This window comes from Coturnix japonica, chromosome 13 (assembly GCF_001577835.2).
Source record: "Coturnix japonica isolate 7356 chromosome 13, Coturnix japonica 2.1, whole genome shotgun sequence".
Taxonomy (NCBI): domain Eukaryota; kingdom Metazoa; phylum Chordata; class Aves; order Galliformes; family Phasianidae; genus Coturnix; species Coturnix japonica.
In genome coordinates, this window is record NC_029528.1 from 6,499,740 (window position 1) to 6,521,479 (window position 21,740).

The following is a 21,740-nucleotide window of genomic DNA, read 5'->3' on the forward strand; positions in this document are numbered from 1 at the left end:
TCTGTTGACTTTTAAACTGTTCTGAAGTATACTACCTGGTCGTCAGTGAAATGGGTGGCTTTAGAGTACAAAGAAATGTTAAAATGAAAGGAAGTCATTGAAAAGGGAAGGCCAGTAACTGTGAAAACAAATACAATCTTTTGTATTTGTTTCTCTAAGTCACATGCTGTCAAACGCCTGGATTTTAAGAGTTTGGGTTTGTTTGGTTTTTTTTCCTCGTTCAATCACAAGTATCACAGTGCACAAAGAAAAAAGCTTAAGGCATTCACCTAGCAGTCCCACCTGCAGTACAGCTAAACATTATCTGAATTACAACAACCCTCCCTAGAAATTACTTGAAGGTTGAGGAGGGATTCCTATGGAAACCTGTGAAGATGTGAGGTTGGTTTGCATCGTACCTAGTTTGCAATGACAGATGGCCTTTTGTTGTCATAGCATACATGCACACACACATACATACATGGTTAGATGCACTTGTTTACAACAGAAGACATTTTTCTTTATATTTGCAGTTACGGCTTTAAGTTTCACATTGCAAAAGACAATGAGACAAAGACCAAAGATTACAGAAATTAATCCTTTCTCTGGTTGCCCTCACACCTGAATTACATTAACTTTAATGGTGCTTTTTGGAACTGGGCAGGAAAAACACAGGTTTATCACACAGATGCATATGAGAGCATACAGCAGCAGGAAGCCTTTAATTTCCTTCATGGAGAGGAATGGAAATAACCTGGAATTCTTTAGGTGTGTACAGAAGGTAAGCTTACCTGGAAAGAGAACCATGTGGAAATAACCAAAATGTTAAGAGAGATCGTCCTGGGCTGAAGGGTGTAATTCAACTGAGGAAATGGTTGCTGGCTGTGCAGTCGAGTGTCAGCAGATGAGGGATGCTGGTAGGATGCACACAAGAGCAGGATGCTCCTGTGAAACCATCCAGGTCTTTAGTCCTTGAAATTCGCAGTCGCCCTGCTCAGTGAAGAAGAGAAACTGTGCTGAAATGATTTCATTGTAAAGTGCATGCCGTAAAAACAAGAAAGTTTGGGGCTGTTCTGTTTGGCTGATGGTTTTTGTTGTCTTTCTCTGTTGTTGTTGTGTTTTGTTTTTTTTTAATGGCTGACATTTTAGATTTGGAAATGTCATCATCCAGAACTCACCTGAGCAAATGCAGGGAGTGCTCTTGTCAAGCTCTGGCAATCAGAGATTGGTGCTCCTCAAACAAACACAGCAGCTCCTTTATTCTCATTGCCCTTCTTGTTGGGGAGTGCAGTCACTGTAGCATTTTCATTTTCCCCATTCTAGGCTTTTTCATCAGCTCTGAAATTGCTGTGTAATATTTTGGTAGCAGTATTTCTGTGTTGGGGTGGCCTGCAGCCCCCAGTGCCACCTCACACCTCCAGAGACCCAAATCAGCAAGCAGCAAGCGCAGGGTAGCAGCACTGAGGTGAAATTTAGGCCTTTTTGGTAAATTCTGCATGACAGCTGCAGTGTTTTCACAGCTGATGTAGCCAAGTCTGCAGCTGTGGCTGGAGCAGAGCTGAACACTGATATGGCTGCGATGAGATTATTCAGAAGGAGAAGTGCATTACAGAAGGCGGGCAGGAGGGAGAGGGCAGAAATGGTGAGAGACATCACCTTAATCACGGTAATGCAGCAAACTTCTTTGTCTGTTTACACTGTTATACTTTAAATTAATAACATCCATTTCGTTAAATATGGTAGCAATTATGTTTGATCTTCCCCGTACAGTGGAATTATTGTCAATGGAAGCACTTACAGCTTGGGTTGCTTGAGATGGCTAAGGCGTTGTTTCCATGAACAATAACCACAATGGCTTGGGGCTCAGATGGAAATTACAGTGAGTGGCTTGTGTTTAGAAAGCTTTTAAATTTACTGTGCTTGAGAGGCACATGGTTATGCACAGAGAGCCCCAAGGCTTTATCATTTAAAACTCTCTTGTCCTGCCACCTGAATTGCATCGTGCCCACGTGTAAAGGGACACACTTTCTTTATACAGGGAAAGATGGATAGTTAAAGCTGCGGGACTTTTATCCTGAGTAAAGAAAAAGGTATAATCATAGTGAATTGCTGAGATCTCCCATCCAAGTCACTTTAAACCAGAGATGCAAGTAAGTCCCTTAACTTGCTGATGTGCTAAAGGTGTTAATTTCTGCAGGAAAGTCAGCCTTGGTGTCAATTCCAGGAAGAGCCTCGCTTCAGTGCAGCTCATTGCCACATGGTGACTGGGGTTTGGGGTTAGGTGGGTGGCAGTGGGCTCCCTGCTGAGGAGGAAGCCAGATTTCCTTTGGGGCCACTCTTCTCCGTGGATGGGGTGAGGGTGTGTTTGGAAGCAGGAAGGATTTCTCCACTGTGGAGCAATATGCAACTGTGTTTATGTCTCATTCAGTTGGTCTGAGCTTTCTGCCAGTAAATGACAGAAAGTCTGTGCAAAAGCCTTATGTTTATTTTTCTCTCTGTTCCCAAATGCTTTGAGTAACAACGTGTGATCTTAGTAAAAAGGTCATTGTTTTCTAAGATTAAAAAGGACGTCTTGGAGCCTTTTCCCAAATGGAACCTCGCCCTTTCTTAACAGCTCTACCATGGCAGGAATAGACCCACTGTAAAGCACAGCTCGTGTGCATCTCTGCATGGAGCCAGAATTTAAAGTTGCATCATAATCTCACATTATACCCCATTAGAAAGGCTTAGCTGCTGATGGGAGATAAAGCTTCCTGAAGCTTCATACAGCTCAGTGCATCATCCCCTTCTAAAGCAATGCAGCTTCTTTCTTCTTTTAAAGATTTCATCATAACAGAGTCCTTCAAACATCGTCAGGCAGGCTCGCACTGTGGAGCAGAAGAATAATTAATAGTAGGCGTCTCTATTTCTGTTAAAGGCTGGATTATAGTTAAAAGAATGTTGCTGTTGTCATTTCTCCCACTCTGAGCTGCAAGCGCCACACACACCCCAGCACTCTTGACTGCATTCCTCCCAGGGTTGTTCTATGTACTCAGGGAGCAAGAACCTCAGTTCTGGGCCTCAGCTGGGTACTCCTCTGGCCTTGTGCAGTCACTATCAGTGCTGTTCTTGATGTACCAGATAACAAAACACAGCAGCAATGCAGGTGATTTTATAGGTGATGTGTGGGTGCAGTCATGGAGGTGATTATTGGTTGCTGCTCTAGGAAGCCTTTTTGCACTTCAAAGGCAGCAGCTGCAGTGAGGCCAGGCAGGTGCTGGGGCTCTGCTGTTCCCATGCATTGGGTTGGGGCTGTACTATCTGCAGGAATTTCCTTTCTGGGGGTTTTCGGAGTTAGGAGTAACAAAGCCTGACCTTGCAGAGCCTCTTAGAGAGCAGAACTGAGCTCTCATCACTCACACTCTACATTTATGGAAGAAGGGCTCTGTGATAGCATTCCCACCCAGATTTCTCCCTAGATCAGAGCTATTCCTGAGCCATGAGCCAGATCTCAGTCTGGATCTGCACTGTGCAGTGTTTTGGGTGCAGGGAAGGTGTTGATCTGCTGGATCTGACTCAGATCTATTCTATTTCATTTTATTATTTCCCTGCCCCTTATTTTCCTTAGGTTTCTTGTGCACGAACACAAATAGAGTTGTGAATGTTAACTCAACAAATGCTCCACACAATTAAACCCAACAGCAAAACATCTTTCAGTGCTGAAGCAAAACCCCATTCAACCACAGCAGCAGCATAAAGGCACGTTCCATGTGATAATGGCAGTTTTCATCTGTGATGATGGTTAAATACCTTGTCTGACCTCTACTCTGATAACCACCAATGATCTTGATATTGTAAAACAGGACAAAAAAATTCTAAAGTCTTATCACAGTTCTCATTAGGAAATTCATATTTGTTTGGCTTTTTTTTTCTTTTTAATTTATGTATGTGTGTGGTTGTGTGGGAAAATTTAAAGCTTTTTTGTATCAAATAACATCAATCCTTGCACACTCTATGCAAAATTTTGTAAGCATTGCAATAATGCTATGAATTACACAAGGAACTATTTTAACTTTATTACACTTTCTGTATAAAAAAAATATTTGTATTTAAATGATTTCAACTGCAATCTTGTAAAATATATTAATAAAATAATGATTGTTAAGAAGGAAAGAGCTGTTGAGTATTTTTGTTTCCTTGAGCGTGAAAAATGTATGTTAGACCTCAGACATTTGTATGTATGTCTGTAGGATATGTCTGTACGTACCTGTGTATCTCCATAGGCCTTAAGTTGCTTCAGGGAAGGCTCATTTTGGATATTACCAGGAAAGATTGCTTCTCTGAAAGAAGAAATGCACTGGAACAGGCTGCCCAGGGAAGTGCTGGAATCACCATCCCTGGAGGTTTTCAGGAAAAGGGTGAATGTGATACTTGGAGACATGGTTTAGTTGGCATGGTGGGATGGTGTTGGTGGTTGGAGTTGGTGATCTCAGTCTGTGATGTGCCAGGCTGGGTCATACCAGCCATCTGTCTCACAGCCCTTGGAAGTATTCGTTCCCCCCAAAAAATGCTTTAGAGGTAGAAATGATGGGGAAAGTTGAGTTACCATCTTGGGTAGTAGACAGGTATATAGATCCAGGATCAAACCCCTGCCTACACAGTGTGGGGAGCATAAGCTCAAGTCTATCTGCAAAAAAAAGCCAGTAATTTAAAAAAGAAAAACAACCCACAGCACAGTGGACCAACGTGCTGCTTTAATGATCCATCAGTTTTATTTTAATTGGATAACTAATCAAATGCTCATGGGAGACTCTGCACTTGCCACGCAATCACATGCGAGGACATTTTGCAGGAGCTGGGTTTTAAATACGAAGTTGTTCAGCCTGGATTTTGTCAGTAAATGAGAGCATTGATTGGGTCTCATTAGCTGAACAAATAACAAGAATTCAGTCCAGCTGATAAGAGGTGTCTGCCTTCCAAGTGCAAGGAGTTTGAGCCTGGTTATCACAGCTGAGCATTGCCGAGGTCCAGGCTGTAGGGCTCTGTGTTCACCAGTTTGTAGAAGCCAATTTTTACCAGGTTGCAAATGAGTTCACTCTGGCCTGTTTGGTGGACATGCACAGCCCTTCTTGCTGTCCAGGTTTTGGACTGTTTGCAGTTTATAAAAACAACAACAAGAAGAAACCTCACAAACATATTTCAGCTGAATTTCAGCTGCCATTTTTGGCATGAGTTTGCAACGTCTCACAAACTGACAGCAAAGTAATTCAGGAGTTAACCCCATTTAAGCACCACACTGCCAGAGACCTCCCAGCAGCAGCAGGTGATGCAGTGCTGTGCCAGGGCAGGCAGTGGTTTCATCCTTCTCTGGGATCAGCAAACTCCCTTCAGCTGTTGGTATACGTGCTGTGATTTAAGCAGGGACTACTTATGGAATTCAGCTTTACCAGCAGCAAAACCCACTCCCTGGATAATTAGTAAAATGCAGCTTCTTCTCAGCTCTGTTGCCATTTTGCCCCCCCCCCCCCATAGCAGAGAAGATGAATCAAAAAAGAAAAAATTACAAAAGCAGAAAAGAATAATTGAAACCAAATTAATACTCTGTAAAATGGTAACTTCAACATCTTAACATTTTATGTGCAGCTGAGTTTTTGTGTTTCCCATCTCCTTCCATCCAGTGCAGCCAAGTTGCTGCTGCTGAAGTTCAGTTATTAAATCAGGGTGATTATTTTTATTAAGTGTCCAAAAACCAGCAATGAGTACTTATATTTTAACAGGTTTTCTCCAGCGCTGTGACCTTCATTCTTCCATCCTTAAACTAAACAGAAAAAAATCTGCTTGAATTTAGTGATGAAGGATCAGACCTAAATAGCTCCAGTGCCAAATGTATCCCACAGGAAAATTATATGGCCTCATTTAATAGAGAAAAAAGAAGAGCGGCTGGCAGCTCAACCCTTGGCTTTCTTCTGCAGTCAGTCTAAAGTCAGAAGCAGTGGAGGCAGCCTTTAAATATTTGATTCATGCTATAAGGCAATTGTAATAAACACTACTGATATGATCTGCACTTTCTAACACCAGGGTGTGTGAGTAGCCTCTCACATACTTCAGACCACCACACAATCAAGCTTGTGTAACACCAGCTGTGCTATTTTTCCCTTCACACCTACGGGGACATTTTTTCCCCCCACTTTTTGGGCTTTGCTTGCCTCAGAAGAAACATCTCAATGCAGACAGCAGCCACAGCACTGTGTCTTTGCTGAGGAACGCACAGACTCTTGTGTTTGGCCCCGTTCAGTGGATGTACGGGGTTGGGAAAAGCACAAAACAGCATTTAAATCTCTCAGATAACCTCATCTGGCTCCATTTGCTGCTGCTAGGGCTGGACTCCTCTGAGGGCTGCTGCTTCTTTCATACCTTCCTCAACAGCTCAGTGCCCATGCATTATATCGTAGAAGTGCTTGAGTTGGAAGGGACCTTTAATGGCCATCTAGTCCAACCCCCATGCAGCAAACCGGGACACCCACAGCTCAGAACTCTGCCCAGCCTGACCTTCAGTGTCTCTAGGGATGGGTCACCAACCACCTCTCTGGGCAAGCAACCTGTGACAGCATAAGCCCCAAGTAGACAGACAGGCCTCACTGCCGCTTTCAGCACCCTTTCAAACAGAATAAATTTGCTATGCTTCCCTAAACTCTTCCTACAAGGTAAGCTTAGCAGCTGAACGCACCAAGTCAGCCATAGGATGCTCCGCTTAACTAAGGTAGGCTCTGACATGCTGAGCTCTTACATCTGCTTTGCCAGATTGGGTACATCTAACAACATTTAATAAAAGGCAATAAACTGTATGTGCATGTGTCAAGAAATGATGCTCTATCTGGGGCACAGCTGAGGAAATGTGGAGTGCCCCAGAGCAGGGCAACTAGAGCAAGAAGTCTCCTGGGAGGAGCAAGATAAAGCCATCCCAGCAGCAGCCGATGGCTAAACACAGGGTGAGAGCCTCAAAACCTTACCCAGCATCAGCAGGCCTAGCAATAATAAGAGCCTGCTTAGGAAGGGTATGTGCATAACTCATGCTTGCAGGTGGTTGGGGAAGCCCATTTCAGAATGATGTGTTATTTTTCTGTCAGTTCTAGCACCTTCCACAAGCATTTGGGTATTTCAGTAAACCCCAATCTCAAAAGATTATTTTCTCCCCAACATAACGGCTCTGAACCATAATAACCAAATCTGAAAATGACTGTAATCTTCTATACAGAAGCTATCAGAAAAACAGTGAAACCTTAGGTTCTGAATGCTGGGCGAGCTCTGCACACACACACACAATGAACAAAGAGAAAAGAATGGAGAGAAGCACTGCCACTTCCAAGAAAACCTACAACCCACCACCTACACCATGAACTTTGAAGCACAGAATGCAGCATGCCATGAATTATTTATAAACTCGTTTGCAATGAATAGTTTAGCTGGCAAAGGAAACACAAGTGGGCAGTGCAGCCCTGCCCAGGGCAAGGCTGGGATGGGAGCACTGTGCGCTCAGACATTGCACAGAGCAGGTGATGAATTGCACACTAAGTTTAAGGCAAAAACCTCAATTCCTAGCAAACTGCATCCTGTTGTACCAATACCCTCTCACCCCTCTGCACTGTCACATGTCATTGCTCAGTACCAGGCACCAGCTCTCTTTGGTTGCAGCTCTCCCTGTACTCTGCAGGCTTCCCCTTTTGGAGAATCCAAATCACTAGGGAAAGAGCTTTACTGTGGCTGAGGGGAGAGCCTTGCTCCAAGGATGGGTTAATGAGCCCTAGGACCCTGTGCTGCTGCCCTTAGAAGAATACTGTCATTGCTGCTTTACACAAGGACTGCAAGGAGGACTTCAAGATAAGCATAAAAAGGCGCAGGAATGCAGACAGCAGGCATAAGCAAAGGCATTCAGTAAGTTACAATGAATTATTTTCAATTAGAAAACACTTATAAGCTGCTAAATTCCATTAACATTCCATGGCTCATTTAAAATGACCCCTAATTGCATATTAAAGAAGGACCTGTCTTCACATGTTTTCATTTCACTGCATCAAAAACCATTAGGTGAGGAGCACTTTGCCTGCACCAGCCCATCATGTAGCAGGCTGACAACTGTAATGCATTCTTTCCTTGCTGTAGGAAAGACTAAAAAGAGATCAGGAATGTCAAATCCACCTCCTGCCATCCCAAACAAATGGATAATTAGCAATCACAGAGTCCATCTCACCCAAGCAGCCTCCCATACCACCCCTCAGACCACTTCCAGCCAACCACAGGAGAGCAGGTAGGTGGGCACCTATGCTCAGTCAAATGGGTAAAAGACAACATGGCAGTGCCTAGCGTTCAAATCCAGAAACGCTGAAGTAAATCCAGATGGAATTGCTCTTTGGCTGTGTGATTTGGGCCAAATCTGGACTAGAACATGGGGCTCTTCCTAGGGGATTTCTCCCTAGGGGATTTGTCCGCAGAGTGACCCTCAGACTGCCCAGCTCATTCGAGTCTGTTCTGTATTGAAAAGGCGATATGTGACACTCTTATAGAATACATGGTTGTCAGCAATTGGAAAAGTAGCTGATTCTAAGTGATACTTGCTGAAAAGCAAAATTCATGAGGCGGTGATTTCTCATCATGGATTTTTCTCTGCTCCTCAGGATTTCTCACTGTTGGAATTCAGCATTTGTTTGAGAAATCGAACATGGCTGAAGTGTTCTAGTGATAACTGCCCTGACCTTCCTCATTCACTACATTCCTTACACTAAACACATAGAAAAACTGAAACATGGCATGGGAAATTCAGTCATCTTCCACCAAAAGAGCAGAAAGTCCTTGCTGGGCACAGAGCAGGTGAATGCCTCCCAAGCATCATCCCTGCTACCCAGGACCTGCTCCTCAATGCTGATTAATGAGAACTAGGAGCTACAAATGAGTATGAAACAGGGCAACTAACAGGCATTAAGGGCTTGTTGGGACAGGGAAAAGGCCTGCCTGCATTAGATTACTAACAACTTGCTTTAACACACATTTTCTAGGGAATGTTATTTCAATTTAAGCCTTATGGTGCTGGTGACCTGAGCAAAAATCCCTTCAAAGAGGAAGGGCAGGCAGGAAGACAGCTGAAAGAATTAGTGATGAAATCATATTTCTTGAGCCAAAAGTGCTGAGGCTGGGCTGTGCTGGGAGCACTCAGGTTTTAAAGTGTGGCATTTGCTTCTGAAGCCTCCACCAGAGGCTGAGAGCAGCTCCTGCAGGAATAGGATGGGTTTTCTGTTCCTCTGCAGGAGATGGATTTGGAGAGGGATTTGTGACATGCTGCACAGACAGGACTTTCCAGAGGAATTAAAGCTTTTTCTATTCTGGCTCTGGAGCTGCAGTTCAGGACTTCATCCAGCATTCAGATAGCTGACTGTTGTGCCTGGAGTAAGGGCTTAAAAGCTTCAAAAGAAATAGAAGGGCTGTTCAGTCATGAAAAAACCCAAAGACAAGGTATGCTGAAGGCGCAGTAGAAGCCTATGAAAGTCAGAGGTGAGGCTGGGAAGAGCCTTTTCTTCCACTTAGATACAAGACCATGCTAAGGCAGTTCAATTATTGGTTGGGAAGAGGCTGCAGAAATCATAAAGGAGGTTCTGGCAGTTCACTGTTGGAGCATTAAGCTCTGCCAATGGCATCATTTGGATGTCTAAAGCCCTTGGCTCTAATTGTAATAGGGCCATGCTTGAATAAACACTGCTAGGATTACAGTCATTGTGGAAAATGGGATGGACAAAGTCCCAGTCTTCCAGGAGAGAGAGCTGGCACAGAAAGAACATGACACGGTGACACATCTCCCTCAAGATGAGAAGGCTGATTATGTGCAAGGAGAGAGGCTACAGCAGATTGAAACATCCCTTACGTGCAGATGCTTCATGTAAAGGTAACTGTATGCTGCCTGAGCTCACAGCCACTTCAGCAGCTGGTCCCACAGAGGTGGGGAGCTGGAGAACTAAGGCTCCTGGGGACACAGATTCAGTCAACAATTCCACTTAGTACTTCTGTCTGCAGCTCTCTTCTGGGATTTCTTAGGGAAATACTCTCTAATACACAGTAAAATAGCACGAAGAAGATTCAGATAACCCAAACACAGAATCCCTCCCAAGTTCTACTCAAGTACCTATGATGCTAAGCGAAATGCACACTTAGAGCTATTTTGCATGGGTGAGTGCAGCCCCCTTCTGATTGCAACAAACCTGAGCATCACGTAGTGCTGTTTGCCTAAAACATTCAGACAAAAATCACAGAAGTTGAAGAAGAAAAGCAATGAAGCAATGCCCACGTGGCAAGTAGCCTGTAGCAGTTATCTGTTGCTGCAGTCTTGTATCAAATGAGCTTTGAGACCTTTATGAAGAGACAATCTCTTTTCCACCATGTCTAATTCGAAGGCTTTTATATTGGTGTCCTGAAGGAAAAGTCCTGTTGGAACTTGTTCTGAAATGTGCTAACTGACCAGGTGAAAAGAAACCTACATTTACCCAGAACAATTACAAAAAGCACAGATCCTAATAACGCAGCTGTTCACCTGTAAGAAGGAGAGCTGACAGACCATATAGTTTCAGTTGTCAGCTGAAGCCGTCACGCAGTGACTTCAATCCTGTTCCCTACAAAAATAAAAATAAAAAAACATAATTGCTCTCATAAACTTTGATTTCTAAAAATTCCAGCATGCATCTTTTATGTATAGGTCAACACTTCCATTTTCTGGGTGAGCATCAGTACTTGTGCACTGAGTGAAGCTTTGATACACTGCTCAGCTGTATGAAGCCAAAACATTTCATTACCTCCTCTGGAGGTTTCTAAATGAAACTGGTTGAAGCTCATCACAATTCAACATACTGTTGTGTTTCAGTACTGGGTTAGCACCGGGTCAGGTTAGCAGCCAGGACTTTGAAGTGACTGCAAGATTTCCTAGCTGTGGTTTAGAAACAGACTAATGGCACCTGGATGCTAACCTGAAAGCATATGTCCTGTACACCTTTGAAGGTATTCATTAGAAAATTACAATGGAGCAGATGTGGTAGAAGTGTATATTGACTACATTTCCCATAATAAATGAGCTTTTGTAACCAAGATCACAATTTACACCTGTAAAAGCTCTGCTGATGCCAGAGAAAACAGAAGTTGGATCTTTGAAGTGCTAGTACAGCAAACAGTATTCCTGCAAATGAACATCTCTCTGGGCAGAAGTCTTGTAGAGCTAACGTCTTTAGTGTCTGGTTCAGAGGAAAACCTGATAATGCTAACTTTTTTAGTGTCTGGTTCAGAAGGAAACCACAGGTGAACATCCTTTTGACTCTTAAAACACATTTATCAGAACCAATCTGTCATCTGTGCATCTTGCTTTATCTAACCAGTCTCTCTATTAGCGCTCATCACCATGGTACCTGAACTGCCGTAGGTGTTATTCCAATTACTGCAGTGTAGTTGCTGACATGTAACTGAGAGCAAAATGTGAGCTTCTGTTAGGAAAACAATGCTTCAATTAGTTGCTCCCTCTTTGTCTAACAATTTATAAAGTCACACTGTGAAGGATTATTTCCAGAGCTTGCTCTCTGTGGTATTCTCTACTCCTTTCTTTTTCATTGTTGCTACTGAGACGTTGGCACAGAAGTTTGGCAGCCTCCCATCTGAATCATACATTGGAGCTCACACTACTCATGATAGTCAATACAAATCAAATACCTCCCATGTACATCAGCTACTCCTCAACTGACCTTCATTGCTTCTCCTGAGCTGACCCAAATCCATACAAGAGACACAGAAAGCCCTTTTCCTGCATATCCAGACTCCCACTTGAAAAAGGCAAACTCTTAATGGGGAAAGCTGTAAAAATACAGAGTCTGGAGAAGCTGTTGCTTTGTAGTCACCTATAAACTGCTTCTTCCTCAGTAGTTCTCTGGAATTTAGACCTGACTTAATGACTAACAAAACATTTCACCCCATCACAGCATAAGAAACAATTATAAACAATTTTACCACTCTACGAAGGCAAGACTTACAGGAGCTAAAGCTCATTGCCAAGCAATCACAGCCACCTGCCAATCTTGGTTATGTTTAATAAATAAATAAATAGTTAAATCACTTGAGGGAACATGCTACAGCAGAGCACCTTAAACCAAGGGCTTCAGATCTAGTTCAGCCAACACCTTGCTGGGACACTGGTACTGGCTGGTACTGACACCCAGAACCTTATTAACACTAATGAAATATCCATGAATTCTCAAGTATGATGAACAAACAGTATCTTTCCCAGGACTGTGGGGTTTTGCTGCTTGTATTGGACAGATCAAGGTTTGGTTTGCTGGAGGAAGGTGCTCCTTATATGAATGGAGTTGCTGCCCAGAAAAGTTTTAACACACAAAGGTCACGCATCTATTGGAGGATAGGACTGAAGCTTCTCAGATAAGTAATGAGCTGGAAAAAGTAACAAAGTCTTCTAAAATGGATCTATGAAACCCAAGTGAAAACACAAGAGTTCTGTTGATCAGAGTCTTTTCCAACAGCCTTCTTTTTGCTTAAAAATAACTGTGACTGACCTTGAAACCCTTCCTAAGAAACTCTTCTTTGAGAAGTCACTTTCAAACTGGGAAGTACAGAAGATTCAGTGTTCTGTAGTAACACCCCCACCACCACCCCCACACCCCAAAAGTAATTAAATTCAGATTAAAGCTTTAAACAGCTGTAAAATGAAATCATATATTTTGCCTTGTTTCTACTATTCCTTTGGCAGCTCTGAACATGTGGGATGGTTTAGTACTTAAACTATTAAAATTAAACTATTTTTTCCCCCCCAGTTGGGAAGAACTTTGAATCTAATGGCACTACAGACTCACAGTGTTCAGTGCTTCACCACAAGCACATGACTACAAATGGAAAAGGTACACTAAAAAATAAACACTGCTTTAGCAAGAGATCTAAAGGAAGGGGGCGTTAGTTGTGCCTGTTGCCTCTTATATCAATTATACAGGTCATATTTTATTTCTCCAACTCCTTGCTCAGGCTTCACGGTTACCTTCATGTCTTGCTTCAAGGAGCTCCTGCTCTCCCTGGACTGCATAATTCACACTACAACAGAAGGAGCCCTGCTCCCAGCACAACAAACCAGCTCTGCTCATTAATAAGCAGAAAACCCTATGCCCTGCTCTACTGTATGCCTGATGATATGCTATGGAAAGTAGATTTACCCTTACAGAGCATGGAACTTGTCACTGCGCCTTTCTTTTATGTTGGGAACCAAGGAGATAAGAAACTTCTCTTTGGGGTAAGTTGTGGGTGTTTTTCTGACAGCCTTGTACCATGCTTAATGTAGATAAAAGTACAAATACTTTGCATGATTACATGGATGCTAACATTCATAGTGCCTATGGCATCAGTTCTAATTTAGCAAAGTGAATCAGTTCCTCTTCTTAACAATTCATCAGTGCTGTGCCAGAGAGGCTGTGTTGTGCATGGCTGTTACCACCCCGGAACATTAGCAATGCTAATTGCAGAACTCCTTTAAGTGCTACTCTGCTGGGAAAAAAAATAAATCAACTTTTAAAAACATAGAACTAGGCAAATGCTCCTATTCTCAGACCCTGTGTACAATATAGCTGGTAGCTTACAACTGGAGACAGGTTCATTCTTTACAAACTGTGGTGATAATACTGTAAAGAGAATGTCCAGGTAGAGTATAGCAGGGAAAAGGAAAGGGATTATGTCTCTTGCAAAGAAATATAGTCTATTTACTGTTTCATCTGCTAATGCTGTTTTGCCACTTCAGCGAGCCGCATGCATGCTATAGAACTGAAAGACCACTAAGACCATCTAGTCCAGCTGTCAACCCATCACCACCATGCCCACTGAATCATGCCCTTCAATGCCTGACAACCCGTTCAGAGAAGCTGTTCTTCCTAACATTCAACCTGAACATCCCCTGGTGCAACTTCAAGCCATTATGTCTCCTTGAATGGGGAAGACTCAGGAAAGACACTCAAAGCAGGAGCAAGAAGAGTGATGGCTGCTGCATAGCATCCATGTGCTATTGCTCAGAGAGAGGAAAGGATCATGGCTGCAAGCTGTCTGAGTTCAGTATAGACCAGACTTTCTTTCCCTTCACATCATTGCCCAGCCTCATTGCTCAGTGTTAGATGGTTGTATGTGGTATGTGCTGATATCTGGATATCATTAGCGTTGTAAGGATGCAGTAGTGAAGCTTGCTGAGATTTTTTACCACTAATGTGAACTGAGGCAGCTGAGAAAATTCCTGAGATGTAGCAGGAAAAAGTCTGGAAAGCAGCAGGTGACATTCTCAAAAGCAGCCAGTGATGATCTGAATTGTAGGAAAATGTCTACGGAGAAATGGGGAAATTCCTAGAAAGCACCACCTGGATTCCAAGGGAGCAACTGATAAACCCTTAATTGCAGCAGGAAAATTCCTAGAAAGCAATGAGGAATTCCTAGCAGGCTTGGTGTGAATTCCTAGAAATGCAAGTGCCTGGAAAGCACTGTGTGAGATTAATGCTAAAAAGAAATAAAAAGTTGAAATGCAGCAAGGAAATTCCTAGAAAGCAATGGGGAAATTCCTAAAAGAGAACAGAAAAGTTCCTAGAAAAGAAGCAGGAAAAGTTTGCAGAAAGCATGGGAAGAAGTCGCCAAAAAACAACCAAAGTATTCCTGGAAAGCAGAAGTTGAAAGGCTGTGAGAAAATTGCCCACAAAGTCACAAATATAAAACCTGAAAAACATCTGTAGGAATTCCTAAAATGTAGCTGGAAATTGCCTAGAGGGCCCCAAGCAGGGCTCCTGAAAAAGGAAATTCCCAGACAGATCCAAGCCCAAGGAACTGCTGCGAGGTGTTCAATGAATTCCCACTCAATTTCTAGATAAAGAGCTCCAAAAAAATTAAGGAAGATTCCCCAAATCCTTTAGCTCCTGGAAATGTGGATGTTCCGAGGAAGCCATGGGGAGTTCCTAGAGATATTATGGATGGAGAGATTGCACCTGCAAATTTTGGGCTGAGAAACACAGCGTAGCACAGCAGAATCCTCTCAAACATCTATTCAGGGAAGGAGAGCACAGAGCTGTCTGAGAGGCTTTTGTTGCTGCTTCTATTAAATTAATTCAAGAAGCCCTCACTGTAGCTCAAGCAGAAGAGAAAAGACCCACTCATCAGAACTTATCCTTTATGGAGAGCTGGTCTCATTCCTAATGAGGTTCACTGTGTCATGCAGCTATGCAGATTCCCAATAAGCCTTGGCAGTGATGCAGGCCAGCATGAGCAGGAGCTCCCACACTGGGGTGCCAGCAAGCTGCATGACCTGATTACACCAATAATTAAGAAGGCAGCATTGGGCACAGCCAGGAATCATGAAAACCCCTTCCTTCCCCATCCTGTTTGTTTGTTTTTTTTCCTAGATATATATATTTTAAGTGTATCAAAGCCTTGGGGTGAATGCACACACAGCAGGGTGGTTACAGCGGCTTCACAGTACCAATGTGCCTGAAGTCACAGAGGATCTGCTCTGAGCCCTGTGCAACTGAGAACAGTTTTGAAATAGCCTCCAAGGGTGAGTGGAGCAGCTGGAGCTGTTAGGAAACAGCCACGCTCCAGTCACACCAGCTCTGCCTTCTGTCATGGGGTGGCATCTGGCCATTACAAGCAACTCCATCACCTTGATGATTTCTCTGCCGCTAGTGGAGCATCCCAGATACTGATGAAGAATGTGCTGGAGATTGCACAAAAAGACCAAAGATCCGTGATTGTCAGCACCTGACTAAGTGTGATTCTGGCTGCAGAGATAGACATGAAGGAGGTACGGATCCCACTGAGCCATCAGACAGGCCCTTCCTGCTACCATCCCTGGTTCTCTTGCTCAAGTGCCCCACATCACTTTGCCTTTCTGCTTTCTGTAGCTAGGTGTTTGGCTTATGCAAGGGGGAATTGTGTCTATATTCACATATAAATTGAAAATGTATTAAACCTGTCAGTTATCCCATTTTATGTACATATTTTATTTCTGCTTCATATTCAGCTCTTTCACAGCCACAATATTTTGTGTTCTTTATATGAAAATTAATAGAAAAATTGGATCATCATGAAAGACTTCATTTTCTTAAGTTAGCAGTGGTGAGAAAAAATTCCATCTGCTTTATGTCACCTTCGTTTCAATCAGTCGAAAGTAAATTTCCATCAACTCAATCCATATACTTTTCCTCTCTGTTTACTCTTCCTCTTCTGCACAAAAACTGCAGGAAGATTTTATGGGCTTTTTAGATTAGTGCACATGGTGTTACACACAGGTGAGAAGCACATCTCGCCTGTACCCTCCTGCCACCTGCTCAGGTCCCATTTGGATTTATCTAGTTTCTATTTACAGCCTTTGAAATTTACTTATACTCTCTCCCTCAGATTAAAAAACTTTTCTGCTTGCAGTTGTTACTCACAGGCTGTGAGCGGGTCACCTCTTAAACTTCTCTTGGACAAAAGAAAAAACACCAAACAAGTATCTTAGCTATTTCAGCCCCTCAGATTTAAGCCTCCAAGTTTTACTGTTCTTTTCTGAATGCTTTGTGATTTGATGAGCAGTTTGGGACAGGTGAAACCAGCCCAAAACACAGCATTCCTTGCTGGCTTACTTAGAGTGTAGGACGAACTCCCACCACCTCCTCCTCCTGCCTGAATACTGATCGCTAATTGCATTTGCGATGCTAACATGTCCTCCCCTCCCACCACCCCAACACAGTTCACAATGAAAAACAAAGCTTTATCTGGATTTTAAGAAATGAAACATTTTGCCAACTGGCTGCCCTGGTTCTGCAAGGAGAATCTGACCTTAGCCATCCCACAGAAATCTAACACATGATAGGTCCCAAGGACCCTCTACCCTCCAGCACATCAGGCTGGAAGAGAAGGAGCACTGCCACAGAAATACAGAATGACCTGGGTTTGAAGGGACCCCAAAGACCCTCTAGTTCCAACCCTCTGCCGTGGACAGAGTTGCCAACCACTGCATCACACAATAGATAGGTACCACTGCTGTGGTTGGCACTAGGATGCCAACATTCATTATGTCTTTAGGGGAGTTAGTGCAAACCTGATGACACACATTATGGGAGACTGGGGCTATGGAGATCTGTTCCTCCAAGCCAAGGTGCAAAGAGTTGCATGAAATGCAGAAAGGTCCCCAGCACAGCACACTGAGCAGCAAACTGCTGCTGCCTAGGCCTCCAGCCAGCCAAGCACACAGCATGTTTGTGCAAACAGTGTGGAGTTCCACCTGAAGATCAGTTTTTAACAGAAAGAATTTTCTGATTCCTCTCCATGCCTCTTCCCCCATAGCCATTACATGAAAGTTATTTGCTCTCTGTAATTGAGAAGGGATGGGCAGGGCAAGCGAGTCACTCACATTTAGTTGAAAATCCTTCTTGTGCCCTTCTGGTTTAGTTAAATTTGGTCAGGCTTTTCTGCTGCCCTTTGGACCATGGCAAATAACTCATCACATCAGATTTGGGATGGGTAAAAGAAAAGGCACCATAGTGCCACCTGCAGCATAGAAACAAAAGGCTCAGGGATCTGGGGCTGCAGGTTAAGCATCAAGCAGGCATTTTTGTTTGGACCATGTTCAGATCTGACTTTCAGGGAACCACCCTGTGCAAAAATAGCAAGATTTGTGCTGTTTAAATGTGGGAATGTGCATTGCTACCACCCCTCCCAGCAGCTGTGAGGAAAGCAATACTGCAAAGACCATCACTTCTGAATCATTCCACAATGGAGTGAAAACAATCGATAGCAAGCAAACCTTCCACCATTCTTTCTCACTAGCAGCCCCCTGCTTGCTGGGGACAGCCACTGACCTCATCTGGTTTTTACACTGTTCCTCAGGTCTCAGGTGGCTTTTCTCCATCAAGCTCTTTCCAACCAGTCCAATCAGAGAAAGTCATGATGGAGACCTAACTATTTCTTCCCTCACTGGCCTGTAGGGCTGCGACTTCTGTCCTATATTTCCACAAGAATGAGCAGCTACTGCCCTTCCAGCTACTGCCTTGAACCTCTTTTTAATGTTAATTTGCTGGTGTTACCTTCCAAATGCGGATAAAATAGACTCACATGGAAACACCTTTGTTATGCTTTCAATTGACAGACAATTAATGGACGATCAGCATTGTACTCTATGGTCATAGGACAGAAATGCACAGGCACAAAGCAGTCACATAAGACCCCAGATGAACCAGTTTTACACACATACAAATAAATGCCCATTTCTAACCTCAGGCTTTGCAAGAAGACAGGAACTAAGACACAAGAGTTCCACCAGGAAATAGTCCACCAGGTTCACCAGCTTCAGCACTGACAGACCAATTGCAAGTCCACCTGTCTTGAGGCGATAGCCACAGCTGATCTCTGAAAGAAACTTCCATAAGGCATCTTCTATCAGAGAAATCCCATTTCATAAAAGACATTTCATTTCAGCTCTTCTGTGGACGTTTGTTCTCTAATGACTTTTCATTAAAGAAAAAACACAAATTATCCCACAAACATTTTGTAGACATCTGTTTTCTACTCTGAAAATGTCAAGATGAAGCACTTCAACCACTTCAGGAGCAGCATGGTACAACTTTTCATTTCCATATTTAATTTTCATTATGAAAATTACCAAATATTTCAATGGACCAATAAATAAATAAATAAAAATTAAAAAACATGGAGCTTTGTGAGATGTAAGCCTTGCTCTTTAAAGCCTTTTTGCAACAGGAATAAGTTTTCCTAAACCATAAGCTTTCCCAGGTTTGATAGCCCCACTTCAGCCCATGCTACAAGCTGAGCAGAACCATCTTGCTGGCAGATAAGCAACAGGGATCGCTACGAAGCAGGACACAAACCTTGTCTAACCACCAGTCAAGTTCAGTTTTACAAAAGCAGAGCCCAACAGACACAAGTCCTCGTGACCTCCTTGAGGTCAATAAAGCAAACTCACTTCCCGATACACAAGATCAGGTCAGTATCATGGAATGGGAAGGGAATACAAGAAGACTTTGAGTCATTTGTTTTATCACCAAATCCGATATTTGAAAGGTAGTGGTCTAACATGCTTCCAATAGCCTCCTCTGGCTTGTTTCTATCAACTTGTAGCTAGGTTTTCCATAAGCACTCCAAACAGAAAATAAAAAAGACTTCAAACACACCTCCTTCCCCCTCTCCCCTTCTTCCTTCAAGGGTCAGAAGTGCCAATTTATGGCACCCTTTTATGTATTGAAGGACTCAGAGCGTACATCTGGATCCCTGTGATCATCCCTACGATGGTCCTTTAACACGCCTTTCCAATATGTGTGTGGCTTTAAATACGCCTTCCCCAGAAGCAATACAAACAGAACATTGTTTTACTTACTTCATATAGATGCAGAAAGGAAGACAGCAAAAACAAAACAAAACACACCTAAAGTGCAGCCAGCAAAAAAATAAATACAAATATACCAATGGAATCAAAAAACAACACCAAAGCCACTGCAGATTAGTAAAGCATATCTGCTGAATATGAATGCTGGTGATACGCAGTGAGGGCATGCACTGCTCTTGTCACGTTCTATGACTGCAGCGCAGACGTGACTGTCTCTATTTATTTTTAGTTTAAAACACAGACACTGATTACTATTAAGTTGGTTATTTCCCTGGAACTGAGATGTAAGTTTGCCATAAATCTTTCAAATGGTCCTGGAAAAAATTAGCGCTATTCCTACTCTCATGTCAGCCATCTTCTCAATTGAATTATTATGATGTAATCTGAGAAATCACTTCCGATGGATGGCCAAGCATGCATTCATCTTTTGCTACAGATGTAGGAGAGCAAGAAAGCAGGTGAAGCAGATGCGCTCACTCAGGTTCTGCTGTCAAACACAGCAAACCAGTCTGACTTTGTGGTTATTCTGCACTGCTTTCTGAGGCTTTATTTTGACCAAAGGCATTAGACAGGCCAGTAATGCAGCCAGAAATATTAGAAAAATGCTCTTAGTGTCCCTCTGTTTGTTATTACTTCTTCTTTCTTAGACTCCTTTACCTTCCATGGCACAAAAAAGACATCCTCCACATAAACCAAGTAGTTATAATACCCTGGAGCTGATAACTGCATCTCATAACACCAGCCTGAGGAGATCTAAACTGAGAAAAATATACTGTTAGTTACTATTCTGAATTCAAGGTATTGAATCCTTGAATTTTTAACTGCATTAAAGTGAAGAATTACATTAATCAGGAGTTGGATGGAGTGGAAACTGCTTGATCAGAAAAAGAATTTGTCAAGTCCCCGTGTGAATTAAACCTTAAGATGAGGGAACATTTACAGTTGGATTCCCCAAAATATGTGTGTCTGTCCAGAGTATTTCACACAAACTTTACCAAATGCCTTTCTCTCCACATGTAGCCCTGCCTGGTAGAAACATAGCAGAAGAGTGTCACCTAATGGCCAGACACACGGCACGCTTCCAGCATGCTGCTCTTTTCTGCATCCTTTTTGTCATCACTCGGAGCATTTTCATGTTGCTGCTCTGGCTCCCTGTTCCATTCCGCATGATAAAAAACACAAGATCCAGTCTTTGCTTTCACGGATGTTTTTCCTTCCCTGGCAGAAAAGGTACCTACACACTTCAAATAAGAACAAACATCTTATGTCCTCCTCTATCCTGTGCATGACAAGGTCTAAACAGGTGCATAACACCAAGCTCTGTACAAAACCTCAATAGTCAACCACTGGATTGCCCAGATGCAGACGGAGTTCCTCCTAACCTTCCCTAATTAGATATGATTTATGCCCACAAAGGCAAGACTCTGTCCCCTTAGCATAGAAGCAAAGGTAGAGCCAAACCTTCTTTCCCTACTCCAACAACAACAGATTGAACTGTCAGCTCTGCAACTGAGATATGAGGGGGTGGTCTCCTGGTGTTCCTTCACCTGATCTGAAAGGGCAACTACAAAACCCAAATAATGAATTTCCATTTTCTTGGTGCAGTTTGTGCTGCAGGTCATTTTTGCAAGCATCTAGACATTAAGTGCTTCAGCAGCCCATTCCCAGGAGAAGGTCACTACCAGAGGGGAATGGAGAAACTGAATTCATCCTATCATTATTTTATAACAAGTGAACAAACTTGCAAATGTAAGTTCTGCATACAGTTTCTGAAATGACAATGCCTTCGTTGTCCAAAAACTTTATCTTATTTTTGCAGAAAACAGCTTCAGGCAGAAGGAAGCACTTTTTGTCCTTGCTTTGAGGTCACTGAAACCATGAAATTCACTCAGCCATGCTAGTGCAATGCGAGAATGTCCCAGACCTCACAGGACCTAAGGGCTAGACTATGCTACCTTAATTCAACAGGCCTCCATTCCCATGAGAAGCTTGTTATTAATCTAGCCACTAGCACTGATAGTTTGGACAAGGAAACACACTCAGGTTGGAAAACTCACCTTGCATTTATACTCATCTGTGGGCCTACAGATCAGCATCAACATCAAGGCTCACTAGCAGCACAACATAGGGAACAGCAGGAAGAAAACAGGAAGGACAGGAATCCAGAAAGGCCAAAAATGGACTACGAGACACCTCTCCAGGTCCTAGCACAGCCTTCCTATCAGATGCTCCCAGTACCCCCACTCCTGCCAAATGCTACACCTCAAGAACTTCCAATTTTAATCATTTACTCCCATTTTCCAGAACATCTATCACTTCATTAACAGTGAATGCCTTTATTAAGTTAAATATGAAG